We start from the raw sequence: 13,177 nt of genomic DNA, 5'->3' as shown, positions 1-13,177 counted from the left end.
AAGCCTATATTTCAGCTAATGCAGAAGAGTCCATGATGTGTCTCTGTATTGCTCAGCTGTGCTAAACTGAATGTATTGAATTCTTTCAATCTAGGTACCGAGCCTAAACATATACTTATTTTCAAGTAAAATACTATATAAACCTAGGTACTGACAAATTTAAAAACAACAAAATATATAATAGCTGCTATTGTTTGAACCCTAATTATGAGCCTAGTACTATTCTACAAATCCTCATAATTAATCTATCAGGTAGTTACCATTTTACTTCTATTTTGTGGATGAAGAAATTGAAGTACAGACATGTTAAGGCAATTAATTACCCAGAGATACACCACTAGTAATTGTCAGAGTCAGAATTCCAATAATCACTGGTCTTACTCCAAAACCACTACACCATACTGCATCTAATCATCTAAATTTATATAATCATAAATATATACTATCTTCACATACACCTGAATTTTGAGTTTGAAAAGACTTCTTCCATTGATGTTTTTCTGATCCCTTCTCACCCAAACCTGTGAGGGCCATTTTGTTCTTTGCAATCCTGTCTACCTCCATTCTTACGACAATCACTCATTGTCCAACATTATGGTCAATCCTAGTTTCCATGCTCATTTCTACCTCAAACTGTTGATGGCCTCCTACTGCCTTAGCCAATGTTTCTCAAAGTCTGATTCCTAGACCACCTGTAACGCTGTTATGTCGAGTGATAGTTTAAAATGTAGATTCTGGACTTCAACTCAGATACTTTGAGCAGTGAAGATATGAGTATGAACTCATGCCTAGTTTAATATAGATACAGACGTACATTTTTAGTAAAAATGATAGATATGTGCGTATACATGAGTAACTATATGCACATGGATTACCAAGCTCTGTCTGCTGAAAGGGTGTAGAGCAAAAACATTACAGTAACAACAAGCACACCCAGTCTTCAGATCTTGGTGTCCATTACTATTCCCAATAAAAGGAACCAGGCCTCCTTGAAAAAAAAAAAAAGACCAATTCAAGAGCTGGGGCAGGGAATAAGCAAGGTGAGCCTGAAGTATATTGCAATGCCAGAAAGTAAGGGAATGTTCAGAAAAAAAAAAAAGCAAATGATGAGGGCATATCAAATGGACACAAGAGACAACTGAATTATTTCCCAATGCCCAAAGCTAGAAAAATTTGAATAAGAAAAAAATGCAGTCAGATTATTACCGGAAGCATAAAAAAAATGATACTATACTGATGTAAATGAATGAATATTAAAAAAAAAAAATGAGGGAGAATAGACTGATCTTCCACACAGAATAGTCCAAATAATTTATGTGGATACCATCCTTCAAGGAGATGGAGCATAACTTCCAACTCTTTAATTGTGAGCTGCACTTAATGACTCCCTCGCAAAGGGTACCATGTGGAGAGTGGTGAGAAGAAGAAGAAATTCACAGAGGAGAAACCTGACAAACACCAGGTGATCAAGCCTAACATCCTCAGTGAAAACTCATGCTATAGGTTGTGCCCTTGTTACGATGTGATGGGAATGGCATTTTACATTCATGGTCTGCCTCTCAAGAACACATGTTGTTATGTACTGATGAGAGTGAATTCTGACTCATAGTGACCCTATAGGACAGAGTAGTGCTGCCCCTAGGGTTTCCTAGGTTTTAATCTTTACGGGAGAAGATAGCCAGGTCTTATCTCTCGTGAAGCCGGTGGTGGGTTCCAACCACTAGCCTTTCAGTTAGCTGCTGAGCTCTTAACCATTGTGCCACCAAGCTTCCTTCAAGAGCACATATCCCCAGTTTAAAACATTAGACAAAGATAGATTTAGAAACATTCTACAAAATACCTGACCAGTTCTCCACAAAACTGTCAAGGTCATTAAAAACAAAGAAAGTTTGAGATCCTGTCACAGTATAGAGGAGCCTAAAGAGAGACGAAGGGGCCCTGGTGGTGCAATGTTTAAGTGCATGACTGTTGACCGAAATGTTGGCAGTGGGAACCCACCAGGACGCTTCAGGAGAAAAGACCTCGTGATCTGCTCCTGTAAAGATTAAAAAAACTCCTTGCCTTTGAGTCAATGCCAACTCATAGCGACCTATAGGACCGAGTAGAACCTCCTCATAGGGTTTCCAAGAATGTCAATCTTTAGAAGCAGACTGCTATATCTTTTCTCCCAAGGAGTAGCTGGTGGGTTCCATCTGATGACCTTTAGGTTACAAGCCGAGTGCTTAATCACAGCCCATGAAGTTTAAAGCCTAGGAAATCCTATGGGGCAGTTCCAATCTGTCTTATAGGGTCACTATGAGTCAAGAATCAACAGCACACAGCAACAACAAAGACACATGATGCCTAATGTAATTTGATATCTGGGATATCACACCATTGTGTCCCGGAACAAAACGAAATTAATTAAAAACTAAGGAAATCTGAATAAGTATGGACTTAATTAAGAGTAGTATATCAATATTGGTTTATTTGTTTTTAAAAATGTATCATCCTAATGCAAGATGTCAACAATAGGAGAAACTATATGGGGGATACACAGGCATATCTTTGCTATGTTTTTATAAATTTAAAACTATTCTAAAGTAAGGAAAATATTATCTCTCTCCCACATTCGTTTTTATTTTTATTTTTAACTAGTGGCTGTTGAGTCAACTCTGACTCATGGTAACACTGTGTGTGACAGAGTAGAACTGTGTTCTGTAGGGTTTTCAATGGCTGATTTTTCAGTAATAGATTGCCAGGCCTTTCTTCTGAGGCACCTCTAGATGGACTCAAACCGCCAGCCTCTCAGTTAACAGCCAAGTGTATCAAACATTTGAACCACCCAGGATCTCATTTTTCTTCTTGGCACTGATCAGATTATATTTTTGTTTTTCTACTTGGTCTTTTTTAGTTTCCTCTCGATGTAAATGTAAGCTCCTTTAAGTAAGTAACTTCTGTTGTAGTTGTTCACTTTTGGGTCTAAATTTACTTACAAAATGTGGGACACATAGGAGGTACTCAAAAAAATTATTGATTTGAAAAAATGAATGAATACCTAAAACATATTAGGTACTCAACAAATTTTTTCTTCATATTGTACCTTAAAAAAAAATTTCTCCTGTAATTACAGCAGTATCTTCTTTTTTCTTTGATTTTGTAATGCTTTCACTCTTCAAAAAATTCTAGAATTACATGTTTTTTTTGAGGACAAAGCATTTAGGATCTTCATTTTGAATTTCACTTTTATTAGCATGTCTTTTCCCAAATCACACATTGTAGAAAGTTCAAGGATTTGGTGGAAAGAATGTTCAAAGGTTTAATTTCACAAGGATTTAAAGTGTTTTTTGCCTTGTGCAATTTGGTGCTCAAAATGAAAATAAGTTCATTTTTAGACCATTAGGAAATGGGGCCAAGGATGAAACTAATTATAATCTGGCATTAACATTCCCTGAATTCACATTAAATGAAAATGAAATTAACTGTACAATGTATTACAAAAAATTATAAAAGCTATAAGAATATTTCCTAAGACACTCATAATTCATTGTTTCTTTAAAGAAATTCAACCCGTGGTAGGTGGAATTACTTTACTATATGAAGATAAATTCAATGGTAAGTGAATATCAGACTTTTTTGTCCTTTTTTACTTATTTATTTTCTCTTTCTATGCATTTGGAATTGATAAGATTTCTAGCCTATGAAAATATAAATTATTAGTAATAAATAATGCAGGTATTAGCAGTCTATTCCTGTGACATATATTTGCAAGACAAAAAGGGGGAATGTACATTGGGTCTTATTTTCTTTATTTTCTTCTCACTGAATGCATTTCTCCTCAACAAAAGTATAAGAATGGACAGAACAGTTTTAAAATAATTATTCTTCTACAAGAATATGTTAACTTGTTGCCATCGAGTCAATTCCAACTGATAGCAACCCTATAGGACAGAGTAGAACTGACTGACCCATAAGGTTTCCAAGGAGAGGCTTGTGGATTTGAATAGCCCATCTTTTTGGTTAGCAGCCAAACTCTTAACCACTGCACCACCAAGGCTCCAACAGAATAAGTAGGAGGTGATTAAAACACTGTGTTAAATACTACCGTTTGACTTCTAGATTTATAGGTTCTGTCCAATGTGTATCAACAACAGTAAAGTTCTGTCACTTGGAAATATCCAGAGTTGGTTCTGTTTTATTTTGTTTTCACATGTACTATAAACTTCTAAGATTTTCTGATAAATCCTTTTAAAATGGATTCTGTGACTAAGGACTAAAATATTGACCTATAAACATAGTACCTAAAACCCCATGTCTTTTACATTTTATATTAATTATAATTTATCACCTTTTTAAAAAAAATTAATTGCCTTTCTCATTAGATAAACTGTAAGCTCTTCCTTACTCATAAGTGTGTTCCTAATTCCTAGCTCAGTTTTGTAGCATACACGTTTCTCATTTAGTGGCTTGAGTAAATGAGTGAGTGAATGGATGATGGAAGACGTAACCAACAGTACCATACAAAGCGGATAAGGAGGTAAACCCAGCTTTATCTCTTAGTAGGTCTATGACTGAAAGAAAATTGCTTAATCTCTCTAAGATTCAGTTTCTTGATGTATAAAATACAATTAATAATAGTTTTACCTCTTAGATGTAAGAATTAAATGAAATGTTTTTAAAGCACTCATCAGAATGTCAGCCATATAGTTCACAACATAAGTGCCAGATATTATTATGATGTACAACTTTCAAGAGACTATAGCTTTTATCGGATGGTACCAAAGTGCAGAAGCACAGAACAAAAGTGTGCTGATAAAACATACAAATCATGAAAATCATGATGTTTGTTTTCACTGTAGCAACTGTTGCTCTTTTCATATGAAAATATCCAACTAAATTTCGGAGCTCATGTATTACATATATATTTATGCATATGTTCGTATCACCTCTGATTTGTAAAAAAAATGAAAACACCGCATTGTTAATAAGACAAAGACTAAAACGTTTAAATTATTACAAGAATATATATGCAGAAATTATTTCAACAGTTCATAGTTCGTATTGTAGACTCATTATTCTTCATGTATAAGGATGACTTTATCAGTGTAGTTTAAGTCCCCAGCCATTTTTTAACTTAATTAACATCACAATTCTATAACAACATATATCAATACAAGGCGTGCCAAACCAACAATCCTACTATTTTTGTGTTTCAAGTTTCTAGTTGAGGTAAGAAAATAAACTCGATTCTGGTTTAAACAATACGTGTGAGCAAAAAATAGTTTTTTTTTCTATTTCAGCTAATGAAATTATATTTTTCCCTAAAATTTCAGCAAGTCTGAAAAACTAATAGCAATTTTGACCTATTGTAACTTAATGTAACAATTATGTCTTAGTCATGAGACTTAGTTGTGATAATTATATTGTTTCAATAAACACTACTTCTAGCATCACTTTGAATATCTGAAAACAGTACCTGTTGTTCAAATAGCATCTAAAAATATCACATATTATTTTATTAGGCATTATATATTCACTCATTTAGCTAAAAACTAACTCTTTTAATAAGAATTGTGATAAAATAATTAACATTTTCTGTGCTCAACATCAGAAAATCAAGCAATGTAATACATCACATCAACAGAACAAAAGAAAAGAACCACATGATCATCTCTATGGATGCAGAAAAAGCATTTCATAAAATTCAACACCCTTTCTTGGTGAAAACCCTGAAGAAGATTGGAGCAGAAAGGAACTTCAACAATATGATCCGGGCATATATGAAAAGCCAACAGTCAACATTGTACTTAATGGAGAAAGACTGAGAGCTTTCCCCTTGAAATCAGGAATAAGACAAAGAAGCCTGCTCTCACCACTTCCCTTCAATATTGTATTAGATGTTCTAGCCAAAACAATAATACAAGAAAAAGAAATAATATATGATCCTATATATAGAAAACCGAAAGAGTTCACAAGAAAACTTCTGAAGCTAATTGAGGAATTTAGCAAAGTTGCAGGGTACACAGACAACAAACAAAAATCAACTGGATTTCCATACACCAGCCATGAGAAATCTAAAAGGTAAAATAGGGAAACAATTTCATTTTCAATAGCATCTAAGAGAATAAAATACCTAGAAATAAAACTAACCAGAGATGTAAAGGATTTATACAATGAAAACTATAAAACACTGCTGAAAGAAATTAAAGAAGACATAAATAAATGGAAAGATATTCCAAGTTCATGGATCAGAAAACTTAATATTGTTAAAATGTCAATACTACCCAAAGCAATCTATGGATTCAACACAATCCAAGTCAAAATTCCAATAGCCTTCTTTATGGAAACAGAAAAAACAGTCCTCAACTTTGTATAGAATAGCAAGAGGCCTAGAATAGCTAAAACAATTTTGAAAGAGAAGAACAAAGTAGGAGGACTCACACTTTCTCATTTTAAAACATACTATACAGCTACAGGAATCAAAACAGCCTGGTACTAATATAAGATTCCAGTAATAAATCCACACATCTAGGTCAGCTGATTTTTCCCAAGGGTGCTAAGTACATTCAATGGGAGAAGGAAGAGTCTTTTCAATAAATGGTGCTGGGAAAATTGGATTTCAGCATGCATAAAAATGAAACAGGATCCATGCCTCACATCATATATAAAAACAAATTCAAAATGTATTAAGGATCTAAATGTGCAAACTAAAACCATAAAATTCTTAGAAGAACAAGCAGGGGCAAGACTGTCCAGCCTAGCTTTCAACAATGGATTATCTAATATAATAAGAAGAGCACAAACAGCAAAAGACAAAGTAAATAAATGGGACTTAATAAAAATTAAAGATGTTCATTCACCAAAAGACTTTATCAAAAAGTGAAAAGACAATCTACAGACTGGGAGAAAATCTTCAGAAACCATATATCTGATAAGAATCTAATAACCAATATATACATAAAACTTCAACAACTTAACAAATAACCCAATCATAAAATGGGCAAAGGACTTGAATAAACATTTCATCAAAGAGGACATTCAAATGGCCACCAAGCAAATTAAATAATGCACAAAGTTGGAAGCCATCATAGAGCTACAAATCAAAATCACAAAAGCTAAGAAGTTTCCTGAGCACAGCCAAATACTTCAAGGGTCACAGTAGCAGGGGTGCAGGCCTGGAGACCATGGCTTTGGGGAATAGCTAGGTCAACTGGCATAACAAAATTTATTAAGAAAATATTCTGGCATCCCACTTTGCTGAGTGGCATCTGGGATCTTAAAATCTTGTGAGTAGCCATCCAAGATACATCAATTGATGTCAACCCATCTGGAGCAAAGGAGAATGAAGAACACCAATGACACAAGGAAAATATCAGCCCAAGAGACAAAAGGGCCACATAAAGCAGAGACTCCATCAGCCTGAGAACAGAAGAACTAGATGGTGCCTTGCTACCACCAATGACCCTCCTGACAGGGAAGACAACATAGAGTCCCTGACGCAGCAGGAGAAAAGTGTGGAGCAGAACTCAAATTCACATAAAAAGACCAGACTAAATAGTCTGACTGAGACTGGAGGAACCCCCAAAGCCATGGCCTCTGGATGCTCTGTTAACACAGAACTAAAACCATTCCCAAAGCCCACTCTTCAGACAAAGATTAGACTGGACTGTAAAACATAAAATAATACTTGTGAAGAATGTGCTTCTTGGTTCAAGCAGATACTGGAAACCGTATGGGCCGCTCCTGTCTAGAGGCAGGACGAGAAGACAAGAAGGGACAGGAGTTGTCTGGAGGGACACGAGAAACCTGGAGTGGAAAGGGGGAGTGTGCTGTCACATTGTAGGGATTGCAACTAGTGTCATATAAAAATTTGTGTATAAATTTTTGTATGAGAAATTAACTTGAGCTGTAAACTTTCACCTAAAGCACAATTAAGAAAAAAAAAAATCACAATGAGCTACCATTTCACTCCCACTAGAATGGCTAAGATTTAAAAAAAAAAAAGCAGAAAGTAACAAATATTGGCAAGGATGTGGGGACATTCAAACCCTTATCCTTTGGTGGTGGGAATGCAAAATGGTACAGCTGTTGTGGAAAATAGAGTAGTGATTCCTCAAGAAACTAAAAATAGATATACCATGTGGCCCAGCAATTCCATTTCTAGGTATATACTCAAAACACTTGAAAGCAGAGACTCAAAAAGAGACTTGCACATCAATGTTCATTGCAGAACTATTCACAACATCTAAAAGACAGAAACAATGTAAATGTCCAACAACAGATGAATGGATAAACAAAATGCAGTAAATACATACAGTGGAATACTACTGAGCCCTACTGGCATGCTATAGTATGGATGGAGCTTAAAGACATTACGCTGAGTGAAATAAGCCAATCACAAAAAGAGAAATATTGTATGACCTCACTTCTATAATAAGAAAAGAAAATGAAAATATAGAGAGACCAAAGTTTATTAGTGATTACCATGGGCAGGAGGGAGGGGGAGAAGGGGTGTTAAAGGTGAAAATCACACTGATTAAGGGTAAGGTTGCACAGCTGATTATTGTAATTGCTTTCAATATATTGTTCACCTATAAAAAATTGTGTGATAGGTACATTTACCACCATGACCAAAAAAAAAAAAAAAAAAAAAAATACAGGAGCTGCTTAGGCTGTTTATGTAAAATTAAATAACTGATGTGATTTGGTTCCTTGGTTTGCAAGATTAGAGTCATGATTTCATGAGACATCCCAGTTAACTGGCCTAATAAAATGTTTAATGCTTCTGTTTCACCTCCTAGTGCACTGCATAATGCTTGAAGTCTTAAAAGCTTGGCACAACAACTGGTCTCTATTCTGCTGGAACAACAGATGAAGAAGGAGAATCAGGAATAGGAGGAGGATATCGAATGTGTGGCTAGTTGCCTCCGTGAAAAACTGCCTCATTTACTATGAGAATAGAAGAGCTGGATGGTGCCCAGGTACCATTCTTGAACATTTTGATCAAAGATTCCAGAGAAGAATCTTGATCAAAAGGGGGAAAATGTAGAACAGAATTTCAAATTCTCATAAACTTTAAACTTTCCAGAGTCATGGAACCTAGTTGAACCCCTGAAACTGTTGCACTGAGATGATCTTTAAACTTTAAACCAAAAATATATCCTGAAGTCATCTTAAAACTGAACCACGGTTTAGCTTAACTAGTAAAAAATGTCTGCTTGAGCATTATGCTCTATTAAGTATGATCTATATGGGATAAAACTGACAACATCAACTCAAAAGATTATATAGGAACATTGTTGTTATTGTTAGTTACTGTCTTGTGGCTTCTGACTCACAGTGACTCTACGTATAACAGAAGGAACCATTGCCCGGTCCTGCACCATCCTCATGATTGTTGTTATACTTGAGTCAATTGTTGCAGCCACTGTGTCAGTCCATCTTGTTGAGAATCTTCCTCTTTTTTGCTGACCCTCTACGGAGTAAGATGTCTTTCTCCAGGGACTGATCCCTCTGGAACGCATCCAAAATATGCGAGACAAGTCTCACCATCCTTCCTTCTAAGGAGCATTCTGGCTGTACTTCTTCCAAGATAGATTTGTTCTTTCTTTTGGCAATCCATTCAATATTTTTCACCAACACCATAATTCAAAGGCTTCAACTCTTCTTCCATCTTCCTTATTTCACTGCCCAGTTTTCATTATGCATATGAGGCAATTGAAAACACTATGGCTTGGGTCAGGCTCACCTTAGTCCTTAAAAGTGACATGTTTGTTTTTTAATGCTAAAGAAGTCTGCATCAGATTTGCCCAATGCAATCTGACATTTGATTTCTTGACTGCTGCCTCCATGGGTGTTGACTGTGAATTCAAGTAAAATGAAATCCTTGACAACTTCAATCTTTTCTCCTTCTATCATGATGTTGCTTATTGGTCCAGTTTGGAAGATTTTTGCTTTCTTTATGTTGAGGTGTAATCCATAATGAAGGCAGTAGTCTTTGATCTTCGTCAGTAAGTGCTTTAAATTGTCTTCACTTTCAGCAAGCAAGGTTACATCATCTGCATAACACAAATTGTGTATAAGTCTTCCTCCAATACTGATGCCCTGTTCTTCTTCATACAGTTCAGCTTCTCGGATTACTTGCTCAGCATACAAATTGAATAAAATGCTGAAAGTATACAACCCTGACACACACATTTCCTGACTATAAACCATGCAATATTGGCTTGTTCTTTTTAAATGACCGCCTGTTTATCTATGTACGGGTTTTCATGAGCACAATTAAGTGTTCTGGAATTCCCATTCTTCGTAATGTTATCCATAATTTGTTATGATCCCCACAGTCAAATGCTTTCCTATAGTCAATAAAACACCAGTAAATATCTTTCTGGTATTCTCCACTTTCAGCCATGAACCATCTGACATCAGCAATGATAAACCTCATTCCACATCCTCTTCTGAATTCCGCTTGAATTTCTGGCAGTTCCCTGTGGCTGTACTGCTGCAACTGCTTTTGAATTATTTTCAGCAAAATTTTACTTGCATGTTATATCAATGATATTTTTCAACAATTTCCCCATTCTGTTGGATCACCTTTCTTTGGAATAGGCATAAATATGGATCTCTTCCAGTCGATTGACCTGGGAGCTGTCTTCCAAATTTCTTGGCATAGATGAGTGAGCACCTCCAGCACTGCATCTGTTTGTTGAAGCATCTCAGTTGTATTCCTTCAATTCCTGGAGCCTTATTTTTACATCAATGCCTTCAGTGCAGCTTGGACTTCTTCCTTCAGTACCGTCAGTTCTTGATCATATGCTACCTCCTGAAATGGTTGAAGGTCAACCAATTTTTTTTTGGTGCAGTGACTCTGTGTATTTCTTCCATCTTCTTTTCATGCTTCCTACATCATGCAGTATTTTTCCCATACAATCCTTTACTATTGCAACTTGAGGCTTGAATTTTTGTTTCAGTTCTCTTTCAGCTTGAGAAATGCTGAATGTGTTCTTCCCTTTTGGTTTTCTACCTCCAGGTCTTTGCACATGTCATTATAATACTTTGTCTTTTTGAGCCTCCCTTTGAAATCTTCTGTTCTGCTCTTTGCTTCATCATTTCTTCCTTTTGCTTTAGCTACTTGATGTTCAAGAGCAACTTTCAGAGTTTCTTCTGACATCCACTTTGGTCTTTTCTTTCTTTCTTGTATTTTTAATGATCTCTTACTTTCTTCATGTATTATGTCCATGATGTCATTCCACAACTCATCTGGTCTTTGGTCATTAGCATTCAATGCATTAAATCTATTCTTGAGATAGTCTCTAAATTCAAGAATCTCAGGGGGCAGTGAATTTATGTTGGAGCTCTGGTGGTGCAGAGGTTAAGCATTTGGCTATTAAACAAAAGGTTGGCAGTTAAAATCCACTAGTCGCTCCTTGGAAACCCTATCGGACAGTTCTGCTCTGTCCTACAGGGTCACTATGATTTTGAATGGAAATGTCAGCAATTTTTTTTTTTTTTTAAAGCTTACACTAATGAGGTAGGAACAACTCAGGAAAGGATGGTGATAATGATTGTACAACACAAAGAATGTAATCAAAGTCACTAAATTGTACAGGTAGAAATTGTTGATTTAGTATATGTTTTGCTGTGAATATTCTCAACAACAAAATAAATAAAATTTAGAGAAAATAAATTATTAAATAAATACCATACAATTATCCCATAAAAAATTATTCTGTTAGTAAGCACAATATCATAACAGTAGTAGTAATAATAGCAACAATAATAAATAGAGAAAAGGTACTATTTCCCAGAAATATTTTACATGCATTCTTTGTTTAATCCTTAAAATAGTCCATAGATAAAGTATCATTATCTTCAGTTTCCAGAAAAAGAAACTGAGGCTTAGAGCAGCTAAGAATGAATGACCCCAGGTCACACAGCATTTTAAATACCTAAAGTTCAGCTTCAGAACAGCTGCCGAATAAACCATTATTGCTTCTAAAGATGTTCATTTTGTTTGTTTGTTTTCAATATTTATTTAAAAATCTAGACCTGCCTACAGAACAGAAAATATAATGCTATTTATACCTATTGAAATATACCATTTTTTGCCTGTGAGATTGGCCACGCTCTGAAGTTGATATACACTATTTTGGAAAGGAAAAACTAGTTTTGTCCTACGTCTTAGTGGCACGTAAGATTGCAACTTAACGTCCATGGCGTTAAGACTGTAATAAATGACAATTTGGCAATTTGATCCTGCGTCGTGGCGTTTTGATATCATATTTTATTGATTCTATGACATATATTGGTGCCATGTTTTATTTATTCTAAGACATATATTTTAACAGCTCTAAAATCAGGGTGTATTTTAAAATTTATGATTTGCCGTGATGTATCTGATGTTATTTTCCTATTTCTCAATGGTTACAAAAATAATGGCATATATTACAGTTAATAGAGATTTGGTGAAATACGATATTTACAGGAATAAACACACATACATACATGTTAATATCATCATTGGTTGTAATGGCAAATGTTGGAAGCTATATAAAACTCTAAAAATAAATTATGAGGTGCCCACAAAATGGAACACTTTGCAGACTTTGAAAAAGTAGAATTATATGAACTTTATGGAATTATTGTCCAGTATAATATGTGACAAAGCAAGTCAGAAACACTACATTTGTGTAAAAGTGATATTGCGGCTGCTTCAGAGGGGGAGATGGGATTAAGGAGGGGAAGAAAATCTTTTTCACTGTATCCTATTTTTTAACCTTTAAGATATACAAATATATATATATTTTGATTACTTTAAAATACTCTATCCATAACGAGCCTTAGGAATCTAATTTTGAGATTAATTATTGTTACCTATCTCCTGAAGAAGTTAGAAACAAAGTCTGAAGAATAATTAAAGCTTAAGGAAAATTTCTAAATTTTAAAGTTTTAAATTAAAGTTTAAAGTTCAAAGAATATAATCATTACTTTTTTTTTCTACTTTGCACCGTTTCTAAAGTTAAGTTAAATTAACTGTATGCTATGTATAACATTTGTTCTGTATTTTTTTTTTTACTTATGAAATTTATTTCATGTGCTCAATTGGTCAGGTAAATGTTATTGTATTATTTAACATAATTTCTATTTATAAGAAATTAATGTTTTGGTTACAGTCTTTCTTGATTATACATTGGAGATA

The sequence above is a fragment of the Trichechus manatus genome, unplaced genomic scaffold (assembly GCF_000243295.1).
Source record: "Trichechus manatus latirostris isolate Lorelei unplaced genomic scaffold, TriManLat1.0 scaffold00139, whole genome shotgun sequence".
Classification (NCBI taxonomy): domain Eukaryota; kingdom Metazoa; phylum Chordata; class Mammalia; order Sirenia; family Trichechidae; genus Trichechus; species Trichechus manatus.
The sequence above is the reverse complement of the archived record's forward strand: the minus strand, read 5'-3'. Positions refer to the sequence as shown.